The sequence below is a fragment of the Drosophila tropicalis genome, unplaced genomic scaffold (genome assembly GCF_018151085.1).
Source record: "Drosophila tropicalis isolate 14030-0801.00 unplaced genomic scaffold, ASM1815108v1 contig_527, whole genome shotgun sequence".
Taxonomy (NCBI): Eukaryota; Metazoa; Arthropoda; class Insecta; order Diptera; family Drosophilidae; genus Drosophila; species Drosophila tropicalis.
The window spans coordinates 1,506,654-1,522,289 of record NW_027172999.1 but is presented as its reverse complement, the minus strand read 5'-3'; positions in this window follow the sequence as shown (position 1 = coordinate 1,522,289).

Sequence of the window (15,636 nt, the reverse complement as noted above, 5' to 3'; positions counted from 1 at the left end):
TAGATCTGAGGGAAAAATTTTATATTTTATATACATATAATTGCGCTAAATCGCCAAATTTAATAATGAATATTAAAAAAAAAAGGTTAATAGTATATATTTAAAGATTTTTGTGTAAAATTATATTGACCTAATGTTTTATAACTAACGTTTTATAAGTGACCTGTGTGAAAGGTGTATTTTACTATGTTTTGTGACTTTAATTAAAGAAAAAGTTGTCATCCCCGTCTCACCCTTAAATAAATCTTGTTTGTTTTTTTTTTTTTCCTTATTTTTTTAGTTTATGTTCTTTTTTTCAGCTGCTTCTTTTTCCAACTTTCTGTGTTATTCGTGTTATTCTATTGTGTTGTCTCTGTATGCGTACACTACTGTGTTGTTGTTATCTGTGTTATTCTCTTGTGTTGTCTTCGTATTCACACTGCACTTTCTTAAGTGTGTATTTTGTTTTTGTTTTGATCTTCATATTTAATTGTTCTTTGGTTTCAATATTTTTATTTTCTTAATTTTAATCAAGCATTCGTTTAATTTATACATACATACATACATATGTATATACAGGAACATCTTATCAATGTCAGCTCCCACGCATATACATATATTTTTGATAAGTGGTACTTGGAAAAAGGTTCATTTGCTGATAAAGCTAAACAAGTATTTGGAAACCTGAAACATACATTTGAATCTGATGGTTATGAATTCAGTAGCAATAGTGTGGTGTCAAGACTGGATTATATCTTTAAAAAGTTTGGAGAAATGTGGACTAAAAGCCACAGAATAAAATATAAAGTTGTCGAAAAAATGCGGATTGGTTTGCTGAAAATGAATTAATATTATTAAATCTGCAATCATCACCGTTACAGCAAAATCGAGGTCGTCCAAGATTAAGTCTTTTTAAGTGCTCAGAAAGAACTAAGCGGCGACGGATAGCAGATATAGCAGAATTAGATGAACCCGCAGCTGATGATTTGCGAAATGCTTGTGAATTCGGTTATTCATCGATCTTTCCTGCAAAGACGTGTAAAGCAGTATCACTTATAACTGATGCAAATTTAACAAAACATCAGTATCTGCTTATTAGATGCTGTGTTAATTATTAACTGGATATTAACTTCTTACCCTGTTATGATGGTATTTTAAAGGAAAAACAGAAAAGCTATCCGGAGGAAATAACAGTTTCAGAATATGTTGCTGAAGTTGCATTGCAAAAATTATTGGACCACACTGCATCTCGGACTTTAGAATTGCAGAGTGAGGTTATTAATGAACTCAGTGATTGCTCAAATAACCTTAAATTAATAGGAAAATGGGGCTTTGATGGCAGCTCTGGGCAGAGCGAATATAAACAAACATTCGAAAATAATAATGCAGAAGACAGCAATTTGTTTATCACATCATATGTCCCTCTTCAATTAATTACCAAATCAAAGGATGATGAGGAGCACAAAATAATTTGGAAAAACCCTCGACCTTCCTCGCCCCGCTATTGCTGCCCTATACAGATTCAATATCAAAAGGAATCAGTTCTTTTAACAAAAAATGAAGAATTTACCTTAAAAACAAAATTCACGAACTGGCTCCTACTGAATTCCAAACAGTTACCAACCGCAAATTTGTTGTCGATCACATTCTTATGCTAACTATGGTAGATGGGAAAGTGTGCAATGCCCTTACTGAAACCTCATCTGCAAAATGCTACATATGCCAAATGCAAAAGCCTAAGCCGACAGAGATGAATGATATCGACAACTGCTTACAAAAACAAGTTCAAACAGATCGCTACGAATTTGGATTGTCTCCATTACATGCCTACATTCGATTTTTTTAATATATGCTTCACGTTTTATATAGACTCGAAATAAAACAGTGGCAAGTAAGGTGCGCAGAAAATAAACAGCAATTTCTACGAATTAAACAAATTATTTAGTGCGAATTTCGTAACAAAATGGGTTTAATTGTCGACAAACCAAGAACAGGTGGAAGTGGATCCTCAAATGATGGGAACACTGCAAGAAGATTTTTCAATGAAGCCCAAGTGTCTGCTGAAATAACTGGCATAGAAAAACACCTTATTAAAAATTGTGCAATTTTACTACAAACCTTATCATCAGGTTATAAAATTAATGTAGAAAAATTTCGAGAATTGGCTCTAGCTACTGCTCGAGAACTAACAACCAAGTATTCCTGGTACTATATTCCTCCCTCGGTTCACAAAATTTTAATTCATGCGCCAAATATTATTAAGCACGCATTAGTATCTCTCAGAAGAATTCAGGATTTGGATGACGAAAGTTTAATCGAGTATTTCGTAGAATAAACTTTCGTCATCCAAATCGATCGGCTTTGCGATTTCCATTAACGAATACAAAAACTCATACAAGTTCCTCTCTTTAACTGTATCGAGTATTTCGTAGAAGGTATACCAGACAGAGAGAGCAAATAAGGCATTATTGTATCAGGCCAGAACAGTGGATGCGTTGAAAGTTCAAATAGAGACCTACTTAAAATCCTATGATCCTAGAAAGTCGATAGCAAAGGTGATCGCAAATGTTTTAAGTGTTGTGATCCTTCACACATGATGAAAGACTGTAACAAGAAAACGTTTACTTGTTTTAAATGTGGCAAAACAGGCCATCGTTCGTTTGAATGTAAAGATAAAGATACCACCAAAGTTGAAAGCACCAATGTTGTAGATGATAAATTAATAAAAGCATCAGGTAAATTTACTGATTCGGGAGTTGAAAGAAGTAACTTATAAATCAATTAAGTTCAACGGTCTAATTGATACAGTAGCAAATTTGAGTCTCATACGTAAAAGCGTGTTTGTTAAACTCGGAATTAAGTCATTAACTGGCTATTCGAAGACCATTAGTTGCCAGTTTATCAGCATCCAAGGCGTCTAACAGAGTCTGATCAGAAAATCGTTGTTAGTACAGTACAAGAATGGTTGGAGGAGAAGATAATAAGGCCAAGTTTTTCCGAATATGCTTCGCCTGTTGTACTTGTAACAAAGAAGAATGGGAAAAAGCGTCTGTGCTGCGATTACAGAAAGCTAAATGAGAAAGTGGTCCGAGATAATTTTCCTATGCCACAGATGGACACCGTATTAGAAAAACTTCAAAGTGCGTTGGTTTACACTACTTTAGATCTAACAAACGGGTTTTTCCATGTTCCTGTTGAGGAAAAATTTCAGAAGTACACAGCATTCGTAACTCAGAATGGTCAGTATGAATTCCTGTACGTACCATTCGGAATTTCCAACTATCCAGCAGTTTTTACCAGATTTATAATGGCAGTAATGAGAGAATCAGTGAAGAATGGAGATGCAGTGGTGTATATGGACGATATAATTATACCAAGTGTTAGCGTGAATGATGGTCTAATTAAACTTAAAAGGGTGTTGAAGATAGCTGCTGGAAATGGGTTAAGAATAAACTGGGAGAAATGTTAGATACTGCAGAGTAAAGTAAATTTTTTGGGCTATATAGTTGAAAATGAAAGTATTAAGCCAAGTAAGGAGAAGACTGATGCCGTTTCAAGATTCCCGATCCCACATGATAAGAAGTCAGTTCAACGATTTTTAGGGTTAACATCGTACTTCCGTAAATTTATCAAAGGATACGCAGTAACAGCTAAGCCCTTGACTGACATTTTGCGAAAGGACAACAAGTTTGAGTTTAAAGAATTGCAAATGGTAGCGTTTGAGCAATTGAAGTTAGCATTGATCAAAGGTCCTGTTTTAAAGTTATACAATCCTAAGCTAGAGACTGAAATTCACACTGATGCCTCGAAACACGGTTTCGGAGCTGCGCTTTTACAGAAAGATTCAGAAGATGGTTTATTCCATCCGGTACAATATATGAGTCGGAAAACTAAACCTTGCGAATAGAACAAGGTGTTCCGGCCAAAAATCTTTATGACATATTTGGCCAAAAAGATTTGGGGAGACACCTATTTTAAAGGACGAAATGTCCCGAGTATATGAAAAACGGAACTTTTCCACAGCAATGTTTGGTGCTTAAACTTTGCCCTGGATGTAGGCTATGACTTCTTCAGAAGTAGTATTGGGACCAAGCCTCGAAATAAAAATTTGCTTTTTGGGTGGAACTACAACAAGGGAACTAGGAATACTAGGCACAGCTGTAGCGGCTACAGCAGACGCAGCAGCAGCTGAAGCAGCCAGCACTTTACTAGCTCCTCTTGTAACTACTTTATTGGCAATATTCCTGGAAACGGATGTTTGCCCGGACGGTTCGGGAAACTACAACCGATATCGTGTTAGTAGGTGGGATACTGTCTCCAGGGGAAATGGGAAGAGACTCCACACCTGCCAAAGCCGGACTCCTAAACGACATCAGCTGCTGTACATTTGGTGACATAGGGTCAATGCCGAAAGCCGGAATTGGTAGAGACGAATGTGCCGACGGACTGAGGGACGCGCCCTGAAACCTGGCCCTCTTGCGCGTCGGAGATTCAATCAAAAGTTTAATACTTCTGAATTGAACCTCCATCGCCAAAAGCTCCTCTTGGAGCTTATGAACGCCAGCTGACAGGGTTTTAAATGCTTCCCCAGTCCGTTTCATAAAACTTCGTATCTCGAGCTCCAAACCACGACACGAATCACAGCCCCATTTAAGGCCGCCACCCTGTGCAATACTATCCCGCACCTTGACTGTGTAACCAGCACATTTAAAGTGCATTACATTGTCACACAGCCAACAGTAAAGAAAGTCTTCACTGGTCTTGCTGGGATTATTGCAATTATATTTGCAACAGACAGACATTATTAAATAATTGATTTATTCAAAAACAAATTATAAATCAATATGTAAATAAAAAGGAAAATGTATATATATATATGTTAAGAGAGACGTATACAAACGAAGGCAAAAGCTAACTGCAATATGCAAATTAGAAAGAGAAAACAAAAAGAGAGAATATTTGTACTTATCTGTATTAAAACACACAACAACAAAAACTTGTCACAAGCGCGAAGTTAACGGCCGCGAGCGCGATCAAAAGAGAAGACAAAAGAATAGAGAGCACCAACACCACACAAACAAAAACAAACTATGAACTGTAAATTGAGAGCGCGGGTGGGAGCAAAAAATAGAACGAAATCAAAAACTAAGCAGCGCAACAACAAAATTATATTTGCGTTTGTTAAAGTTTTGATTATAAATTTGTATAAATGTTTGTAAATTTAACGCAAACTTCGCGATGAGTATAGCGATTTATTTAGAATTACTGAATTTAAATTAAATATTTTAAATTAGCTTCACGAAAAAATGAAAAACAAAAATTAAGCGACAGCGCAAATAAAACACGACCGACTTCGATGAGTGACAATATGATTTTTTTTTTTTTTTTTTTTTTTTGTGATTCATATGAACTTGAGGTTTTAGGAGTTATTGGAGCATTAATAAAGTGGCGTATATATGTGTTAGGATTGAGATTTAAGATTGTCACAGATTGTAATGCGTTTACGATGACAATGAAAAAGAAAGAGGTTCCGTTGCGTGTAGCACGTTGGGCAATGTACCTACAAGATTTCGATTATCAGATCGAACATCGTTCAGGTTCAAAGATGCGGCATGTGGATGCCTTGAGCCGTTTATCTTGTTTTCTGCTAACTGACACTATAACCCATAAATTAAGGGAAGCACAGTTGTCAGATGATTGGACTAAATTGATTAGGAGCTTAGTTCAAGAGAAAGGATATGAAGATTTTTACATTGAAAACGAAATATTGTTAAAGGACCCCAATCGAGAACTTATTGTCGTTCCCTCGCAGATGGAAAAGGAAATAATACAGATTGCACACAAAGAAGGACATTTTGGAGCTAGAAAGACTCAGGATATCGTAAACAAAAACGGATTATATTCCAAAATTAAAAGAGAAGGTAGTCCGTGTTGTTGAGTGTTGCGTGGAATGTCTTATTGTTAATGCCAAGACCGATAAAAAGGAAGGATATTTGATGCCAATAAGTAAAGGAGATCAGCCATTGATGACATATCACATTGATCACGTTGGCCCGATTTAGGTCACAACAAAGCGTTATAATCATATACTTGTTATTGTTGATGGGTTCTCTAAGTTTGTATGGTTGTATCCGACTCATGGGACAGGAGTCGAGGAAGTACTTAGTTCTCTTGAAAGGCAGGCCATAATTTTTGGTAACCCGATGAGAATAATTTCTGACAGGGGAGCAGCATTGACGTCCAATGCGTTTAAGGAATATTGTAACAGACAGGATATACAGCATTTACTGATAGCAACAGGTGTACCCCGTGGCAACGGCCAAGTAGAAAGGATGCATAAGATAATAGTTCCAATGATTTCCAAGTTAAGTCAAGAGAATGAGGGAAACTGGTACAAGTATGTAGGTCGTCTGCAACAATTTGTTAATACTACTGCTCCAAGAAGTACAAGAGTACTTTTTAGATTTTGACAGGAATAGAGATGCGTAGTCCTGATGATCCCAAAATGAGAAAGCTGATAACCGATTCGTTAATAGAAGAATTAGACTGTGGTCGTGATGAGATTAGAGCGGAGGCTCGAAAAAATATTGATGAAATGCAGCAGGAAATGAAAAGAACGTTCGACAAAAACTGGAAATGTGAAAGAAAATACAATTTAAACGAGTTAGTGGCGATTAAACGTACGCAGTATGGGACAGGGCTAAAGTTGAGAGGTAAATACTTAGGACCATATAAAGTCACGAAGGTGAATAGGCACGGTCGATACGACGTTGAGAAGGTTGGCGACGGTGAAGGACCTTGTAAGACCTCAACAGTGGCTGAGTTCATAAAACCTTGGCTAGGATCTTTCGGGTCGAATGACTTGTCAGGACAGCCGATTGTAGGAAATGAAGTGTCAGGCAGGCATAATCATGGCAATCGTTTGGTACCGAGTGAGCGAGACAGAACGACACGCAGCGGCCGTACCTATCTGGTCGACTCACTCATGGAAGAATAAAGCAGAAGCGTCGATCGGAAAGCACTCGCAATCGTATTCTCGCCTCGATCACATCGCACACCCAAATTTGTCGCTAAGGCCATTATAATAATTAATAAATATATGTATTCTTAACACAAAGAAACATTGTTAATAAATAATAAAGTTTAAATAAGGAAATCACATCCTTAAGTAATATTGAAATAAATAACTAGAATAATTCCATTCCTACATAAATAGGTAGCTTTTGACCTCTGATTTCTGGTCAAAGAAAATTACCAAGCAAAAAAACTAATTTTTACCAAAATCAGTGTTTGATTTACTCGAATAGTCCGCAATAATTTTTTTGGCTTAATTCATTATTCTTTTATTTACTATTTTTGTAATTTCATAATTAAACTAACTATTATTAAACTATTATATTTTTCTATTTCAGTTTTGATGCTTTAATAAATATATAAAAAATAAAAAAAAGACACTTTCTAAAAATTATTTTTTGATAGCCTAGAAGTGCAATGGGAGGGGTTTGAAGTGGTTTATTTATGACAATACAATTGTTTACTATTTATTATAATTTTATATAGCTAATATAAAAATTTCACTTTGATATAGTCAGTGGAAACATTTTTGCCCTCTAATTTCATACAGTACAGACCACTGTGCAACGGCCCCTTAGAGGTCTATAAATACTACAAAGGATCGGCAAGGGTGCCAATTTGTGGATCGCTCTCTTGACAGTGATTGCGCCATCCGGCCCGACGCTTGTGGCCACCACTCGATCCGTGATCCACTGCTGCGGCGCTAGATTGTCCTCCGCGACGAGGGCGAGGTCTCCCACGGCGATATTGGGTCTCCGCTCGTGCCACTTGGTTCGAGTTTGAAGCCCTCTCACAAGCTTCCAGAACCATCGCAGCCAAAACGCCCGCTTGAGCGAGCCTCAAGAAGCCGCTGAGACTCTCCTGGTCGTGAGTCCCGTGGTTCGGCAGTGCTGCCAGCGGCCCTCCGACCAACAGGTGCCTGAGTGTTAGAAAAGTACTTAATAAGCTTTGTTTGCGAATAGCTTCGAATAAATTGAGAGAGTTTTCATAAAATGAGCGGAAATTTGTGATAGGAGCGTTTACTAGTCGCCCCCCGCTCTCAACAACGAAAATGAGCACCACGAAGCAGAGAACCTTGAAGTTTCCTACCCAACTTACTCTTACGAACTTTTCCAATATCTTCTCGAAATGCTATATTTTGCAATATTTCAATAATTTTATGAAATGCTTCTTTTCCTCCGCTCTATCCTCGAATCAGGTGTCCTTCGGGCCAATAAATCGAAGTAGCCAAATCAGATGGGGTCTTTGGGATCCAGCCTACGTACTGGTCTGCCTTCGCCGCTGGACCGGCTCCAGTTCGTGGCCAATACCGGCATGACTGCTGGTGGATGCTTGGGTGAGGGGAGGTCGTTGCTTGCCCTTATTTTTATTTTTCCCACCTTTCTTTATCGGCCCCTGCGCTGGTGTGGGTGAGAAACGAGAAACGAGTGAAAATTTCGTTTTTGCCAAGCGTCCTCTTATCGGAAATAATATAAATATATAAAATAATATCATCAACAAAAGAAGCCACAGGGCGGTGGCTCAAAAGCTAAAGCTGCCGAAAAAGAGGCCGGTTGCTATTTTGATAGCAAGCAAAGGTAAAAGCGAGATGGTAAAGTTAGTTACGGGTAGTGAAATCGAGGCTCTGAAATCACTTTGAGAAAATGTTAGGAAAGCAAGACTTACAGCCTAGGAAGACCATTTGCTCGAAATGGAAAAGCCAATGCCTAGAGCCTAAACCAAATAAGAGAGGATATTGGCGCTACATTGGGTAGTCACTTTGAAGCCTCTGCTTTGAGAAGTGAAACAAGGCTGGATATTAGAGAGCTTGATGGGGAAACCTGCAAAATCTCATAGTAGCAGAATTCGGGATTAGGCTTAAGGTCAAGATCAACGTGACCGCAATGAAGAGTATGTAACAATCCTTCTCAGGCTGCCAGAGAGCAATAGTAAGCGACCCAACTAAGGCAGTTAGTGACATTTTTCAAGCTGGAACAGAAAAGGTTCGCTGGAACATCTGGCATACGCCTAAAGGGTGCCTAAATAACTTAAATACGGCAACATCGCGTCTAGCGAAATAGACCAACCTGGCCTCTGTCTGAGATGTGGCAAATCGGGACACAAGATAAAAAAATGCACTAATAGCCCTTCCTATTGCCTACAAATTGCCAGTGAAAATGCCGATTATAAGCACATGGCAGGTAGTGTGAGGAGCCCGTACTGGCTAAAAGGGGCGTCAACAATAAAGCAATAATGAGAATTATTCAAATAAATCTCAACCACTGCGGCATAAGACCTGCTGTTGCAGACTGTCACAGAGCTCGGCACAGACGTTGCAATCATAAGCGAGTCCTTTAAAAATATAACCTCCACGACATGGGCACAAAACAGTTCCGGAAAAGAGCCATCTGGGCATGCCGGAGCACACCGTGCCAGATTAAATTCTCTGCATCCTTGAACGGCTTTATAAAAACCAAGGTAGGAGAATACTGGATTTTTATATTGTCTGAAAGTACGTACAAGTGGCCCATACGACACCAGGACAAAGCCTGTTTCGCACAAGCCCAAGCACAGAGCTGTCCACCTCCCGCCCGACCGACCGTGGGGCGCAGCTGTATATCGGACGGCACGATCGCGTGTACAAATACCAATAAAATGAACAAACGATTAAAGAATGATTTACTATAGATAATTATGAACTAAGTGTGCTAACACAGAGGTTTTCACAAGAGAAAGAGGGGCTTCTGATCTGATTACGGGATACAGAAGATTGTAATCAAAACATAGGACTTAAAAAAGGTTCATGCAGTGTTTTAAGGATAGAGGAATAAAATTTCTAGTAGGTCTATGGGGTACAGATAGGTTTAACTGGTTCAATAGCTCAGGAGTGTCTATATCACCTAAGTAAATAAAGATAGCACCAAGCATTACTCTACGATTATTTAATAAAGGAAGATTGATTAAAAGAAGACCGCGAAGAGCAAAAAGCCGAAATTGCTTTTGAACAGATTCAAATTTACTTTGGTGTGTCTCATATTGAGGTGACTATATGCAAGATCCGTACTCTAAGATAGGACGGGTTTGTGAAGTATACAGAATTTTGGTTGTGTACAGATCGTCAAACTCTTTTGACCGTCGTTTCACAAACCCAAGAACATTCATGGCTTAACTAACTGTATATGAGGATTAAAAGTTAAATATACTTTAACTCGTTGCAAAGGACGCACGTGTTTTTATACCATGCACCCATAGGGTGAAATGGTATATTAAAGTCGCCAAAATGTATGTATCAGGGAGAAGGAAGCTTCTCCGACCCTATAACGTATATATATTCTTGATCAGGATCAACAGCCGAGTCGATCTAGCCATGTCCGTCTGTCCGTCCGTCCGTCTGTCTGTATGAACCAGCAGATCTCGGAGGCTATAAGAACTAGAGCCACCAAATTTGGTATGTATGCTCGTGTAGTATGTAAATATATTATAAAGTTAATTGGAATTTCGGCCACGCCCCTTGCGCCCCCAGGATTCACATAAAACTATTTTTCTTAAAAAGTATAATAGCTAGAGACCACAAATTGGTTTATAAACTCGTTTAGTTAGCGCGCAGAAACTTATTGCTTAAACTTTTTGCCACGCCCCCTTCCGCCCCCGAAATTTACATAAAACTGATTTCCTTAAAAACTATGACAGCCACCCACATCAAACTTGGTATGCAGACTAGTTTAATAGACGCGCAGAAACTGGCTATTTAAAAAATTTGCCAAGCCCACTTCCGCCACAGCAAATCAAACAAAACTGATTTTATCAAAAACAAACAAAGCTAAAGTCACCAAACTTAGTATGTATACTAGCTTAGTATGCGCGCAGAGTATATATATTTTCATATTTTACCACGCTCACTTCCGACTCCATAATTTAGAAAAAACCGATTTCCTCGTGTGTTTGAAGAGTGAGCGAGATGCCACATAGTATGAAGCATGTTTGGTTTTCGAAATTTGAAATATTTGTTTCACCTGGTGTATGGTATACACAAGTCGACGAGTCGACTTACTTGCTTCATTTTGCGCTTATCAAATCTTCTTTTTTCTCCCGATAAAATAATTTTGCATTACTTATAAACGCACTTTCTGCATAACTAAACTTTAACAACCGAATTTTATTTTCATTTCGCGATTTCTTTCACTAGTTTTTGTGCACTTGCAAAATAAAATCGAACAATTCCAACATACAAAAAATTTAATCTTACAACAAAACTTGAATTAGAGGTGTTGTTGTTTTGCTTGTCTCTTTTAATTTTGTCTAAATTTTACCGTTGTAGCTAACTATCACGCTCTTGCGCCAAATTGAACACACGCAACAACAGTTTGTAGCGCTTTCTCGCTCTTTCCTAGTTTTGTTTGATCGCGCTCTCGTCTTTTGCCTACCCGCGTTTCAGTGAAACGTGTTTTTGTGTTTATTACTTCAACTTTTTACTCTTTAGTCGTGAAGGGTTACTCTGCACATTAACCATTGTGTCAGAACTGGTCAGTATATTTTTTTATACATAGTTGTTACTTTCAAAATTTAATTTTTTTCCTTTTATAAATTAAATTAAGTCTTTCAAAAATGGTTGTCTGCTCTAAAAGTAATTGCATAGTTGCCACTAACGCTGTTGACGCCCATGATTATATTCTTTGTTGGCTATGGGACAATGCGGTTCACGTTAAGTGTGCAGGTTACAGAGGAAGAATCAAGGAGTCTATTGCTAAAGGTGGCTTAAAGTATGGATGTAATGCTTGCTGGGGGTCGAGAATGAGGTGCGCTCATTTATGAGGCGGAGTAGATATAGTTTTGAGGGCAGGTTTTAACAAACTCCAAGCGGATTTTACTGCGGTGGAGACTCGGGTTAGAAGCGTATATCTTTTGACTGAGTCTCCAAAATGTAAAAGAACCAGTCCTCCGCCAGCGTCTCTTATCGTTCCCGACCGGCCTTATGCAGCGTCCACTCCCAATGTACAGCAATTGATATCGCTTACGAGCCCGGTTGTGAATGCGAATAGTAAGGAATTACCGGTATCACCTGGGAATGAAGTCTTAAAAACGATGCCTATCGTAGCGTCCGATGTGCCCGGGCAATAACACATTCCAATGGAAATTGCCGATAGTTCTAAAATTATCGAGGGACCCGTAAACAAGTTGACTGCTGCAGTGGGTGACTTGTCCAACGTTGCTGTTGCGGCTGTTGCTTCGGGACCGCGGACTCTCGTTGGCACACCTCCAAAAAAACATATATTTGTTTCTAGGCTAGAACCTGTTGTTACATCTGAGGATGTAATAGCCTATATTCGGAAAAAAATTAACTCGAATAATGCCATAGAAAAGTTTACATTTTCTTATTCTCGGGACCTTTGGTCCTTTAAAATTAGTGTTTTGTAGGTGATTTTAATTTACCCGCTTTAGCATGGTCACCAACAGATGAATCTACCATGTTGCTGCCCTCTATGTCACATGACTTTATTGATGGCCTTCTAGGCTTATCTTTATCCCAAGTCAATCCTGTCCTAAACTCTAATGGAAAATCGTTAGATCTTATTTTTTTATTGGACTCTTCTTATTGTGATGTTTCTAGGATCGAACCATATGTTCTTTCCGAACACAAATTTCATCCTACATTAAATTTAAAAATTGATCTGTCCTTGCTTTCACCATTACTTGGTTCAAATGAGTTACGTCTAAATAGGTGCTTTCGTAAGACTGACTTTGCCAGCCTTAAGGAAAACATTATCACTACCGATTGGTCGTATCTATACAATTGCAGGGATATGAACTCAGCTATTTGCTTCATTTATGATACTCTGAATTCACTTTTTGATATTTGCGGCTAAACAAACCTCCCTGGTTCTCTCGAGAGTTATCCAATTTGAAAAGTGTGAAGACTCGAAATTATAAAAAGTTTAAAAAAACACGTCGCTATACAATACGGAATACAGTCGCTCGTTCAAAGTTTATGATGCTTAATACACAATGTTCTTAGAATTATCTTCAGCGGTGTAAGCTTCAGTTTTCTTCTAACCCTAAACAATTTTATATTTTTGTTAATTTTAAACGTAAGACCTCTATGCACCCATCTTTTTTGTCCTTTCAAAATAAAAAAGCTAGCACTGATCAGGTAATTGCCGATATGTTTGCAAGTTTTTTTTAAATAATTTATTCCTTAACGGAATATCGACCAAGTCCGTATCTATATTATTTTAAAAGAGCTAATTGTATTTTCGATCCAGTGATTGATGAAAGTTCTCTTCTTAGTGAACTTAAACTAGGTAAACCTGTTTATTCTCCGTTAAGTGTGCAGGTTACAGAGGCAGAATCAAGGAGTCTATTGCTAAAGGTGGCTTAAAGTATGGATGTAATGCTTGCTGGGGGGTCGAGAATGAGGTGCGCTCATTTATGAGGCGGAGTAGATATAGTTTTGAGGGCAGGTTTTAACAAACTCCAAGCGGATTTTACTGCGGTGGAGACTCGGGTTAGAAGCTTATATCTTTTGACTGAGTCTCCAAAATGTAAAAGAACCAGTCCTCCGCCAGCGTCTCTTATCGTTCCCGACCGGCCTTATGCAGCGTCCACTCCCAATGTACAGCAATTGATATCGCTTACGAGCCCGGTTGTGAATGCGAATAGTAAGGAATTACCCGTATCACCTGGGAATGAACTCTTAAAAACGATGCCTATCGTAGCGTCCGATGTGCCCGGGCAATAACACATTCCAATGGAAATTGCCGATAGTTCTAAAATTATCGAGGGACCCGTAAACAAGTTGACTGCTGCAGTGGGTGACTTGTCCAACGTTGCTGTTGCTGCTGTTGCTTCGGGACCGCGGACTCTCGTTGGCACACCTCCAAAAAAACATATATTTGTTTCTAGGCTAGAACCTGTTGTCACATCTGAGGATGTAATAGCCTATATTCGGAAAAAAAATTAACTCGAATAATGCGATGGAAAAGTTTACATTTTCTTATTCTCGGGACCTTTGGTCTTTTAAAATCAGTGTTTCTGCCAATATCTTAAACATTACATGCCGTGAAGATTTTTGGCCGAAGCATATAATAGTAAAGGAATATACTGTAAAGAAGAAAAATCGGCAACCGATACGCCTGCCAACAACAACAACTAACATTATTCCTGACACATCAGCAGCTGCTGGTGTGTCAAAAAATTAATTTCGTCCCTTAACCTGAGTTACCAGAATGTTAGACTGAAATCTAAACTTCCTAATCTTTCTTTTGAACATAACATTCTAGCTTTTACAGAGACGTGGCTAAAACCTGATATTGCTGATGCATCAGTTTTTTCCACAAACTTTTCTATATTCAGACGTGAATAAAGTAAATTTTAAATCTTCCAGTCAAGACATGCCCATAGTTGTAGGTGATTTTAATTTACCCGCTTTAGCATGGTCACCAAAAGATGAATCTACCATGTTGCTGCCCTCTATGTCACATGACTTTATTGATGGCCTTCTAGGCTTATCTTTATCCCAAGTCAATCCTGTCCTAAACTCTAATGGAAAATCGTTAGATCTTATCGGACTCTTCTTATTGTGATGTTTCTAAGATCGAACCATATGTTCTTTCCGAACACAAATTTCATCCTACATTAAATTTAAAAATTGATCTGTCCTTGCTTTCACCATTACTTGGTTCAAGTGAGTTACGTCTAAATAGGTGCTTTCGTAAGACTGACTTTGCCAGCCTTAAGGAAAACATTATCACTACCGATTGGTCGTATCTATACAATTGCAGAGATATGAACTCAGCTATTTGCTTCATTTATGATACTCTGAATTCACTTTTTGATATTTGCGGCTAAACAAACCTCCCTGGTTCTCTCGAGAGTTATCCAATTTGAAAAGTGTGAAGACTCGAAATTATAAAAAGTTTAAAAAAAACACGTCGCTATACAATACGGAATACAGTCGCTCGTTCAAAGTTTATGATGCTTAATACACAATCTTCTTAGAATTATCTTCAGCGGTGTAAGCTTCAGTTTTCTTCTAACCCTAAACAATTTTATATTTTTGTTAATTTTAAACGTAAGACCTCTATGCACCCATCTTTTTTGTCCTTTCAAAATAAAAAAGCTAGCACTGATCAGGTAATTGCCGATATGTTTGCAAGTTTTTTTTAAAATAATTTATTCCTTAACGGAATATCGACCAAGTCCGTATCCATATTATTTTAAAAGAGCTAATTGTATTTTCGATCCAGTGATTGATGAAAGTTCTCTTCTTAGTGAACTTAAACTAGGTAAACCTGTTTATTCTCCGTTAAGTGTGCAGGTTACAGAGGCAGAATCAAGGAGTCTATTGCTAAACGTGGCTTAAAGTATGGATGTAATGCTTGCTGGGGGGTCGAGAATGAGGTGCGCTCATTTATGAGGCGGACTAGATATAGTTTTGAGGGCAGGTTTCAACAAACTCCAAGCGGATTTTACTGCGGTGGAGACTCGGGTTAGAAGCTTATATCTTTTGACTAAGTCTCCAAAATGTAAAAGAACCAGTCCTCCGCCAGCGTCTCTTATAGTTCCCGACCGGCCTTATGCAGCGTCCACTCCCAATGTACAGCAATT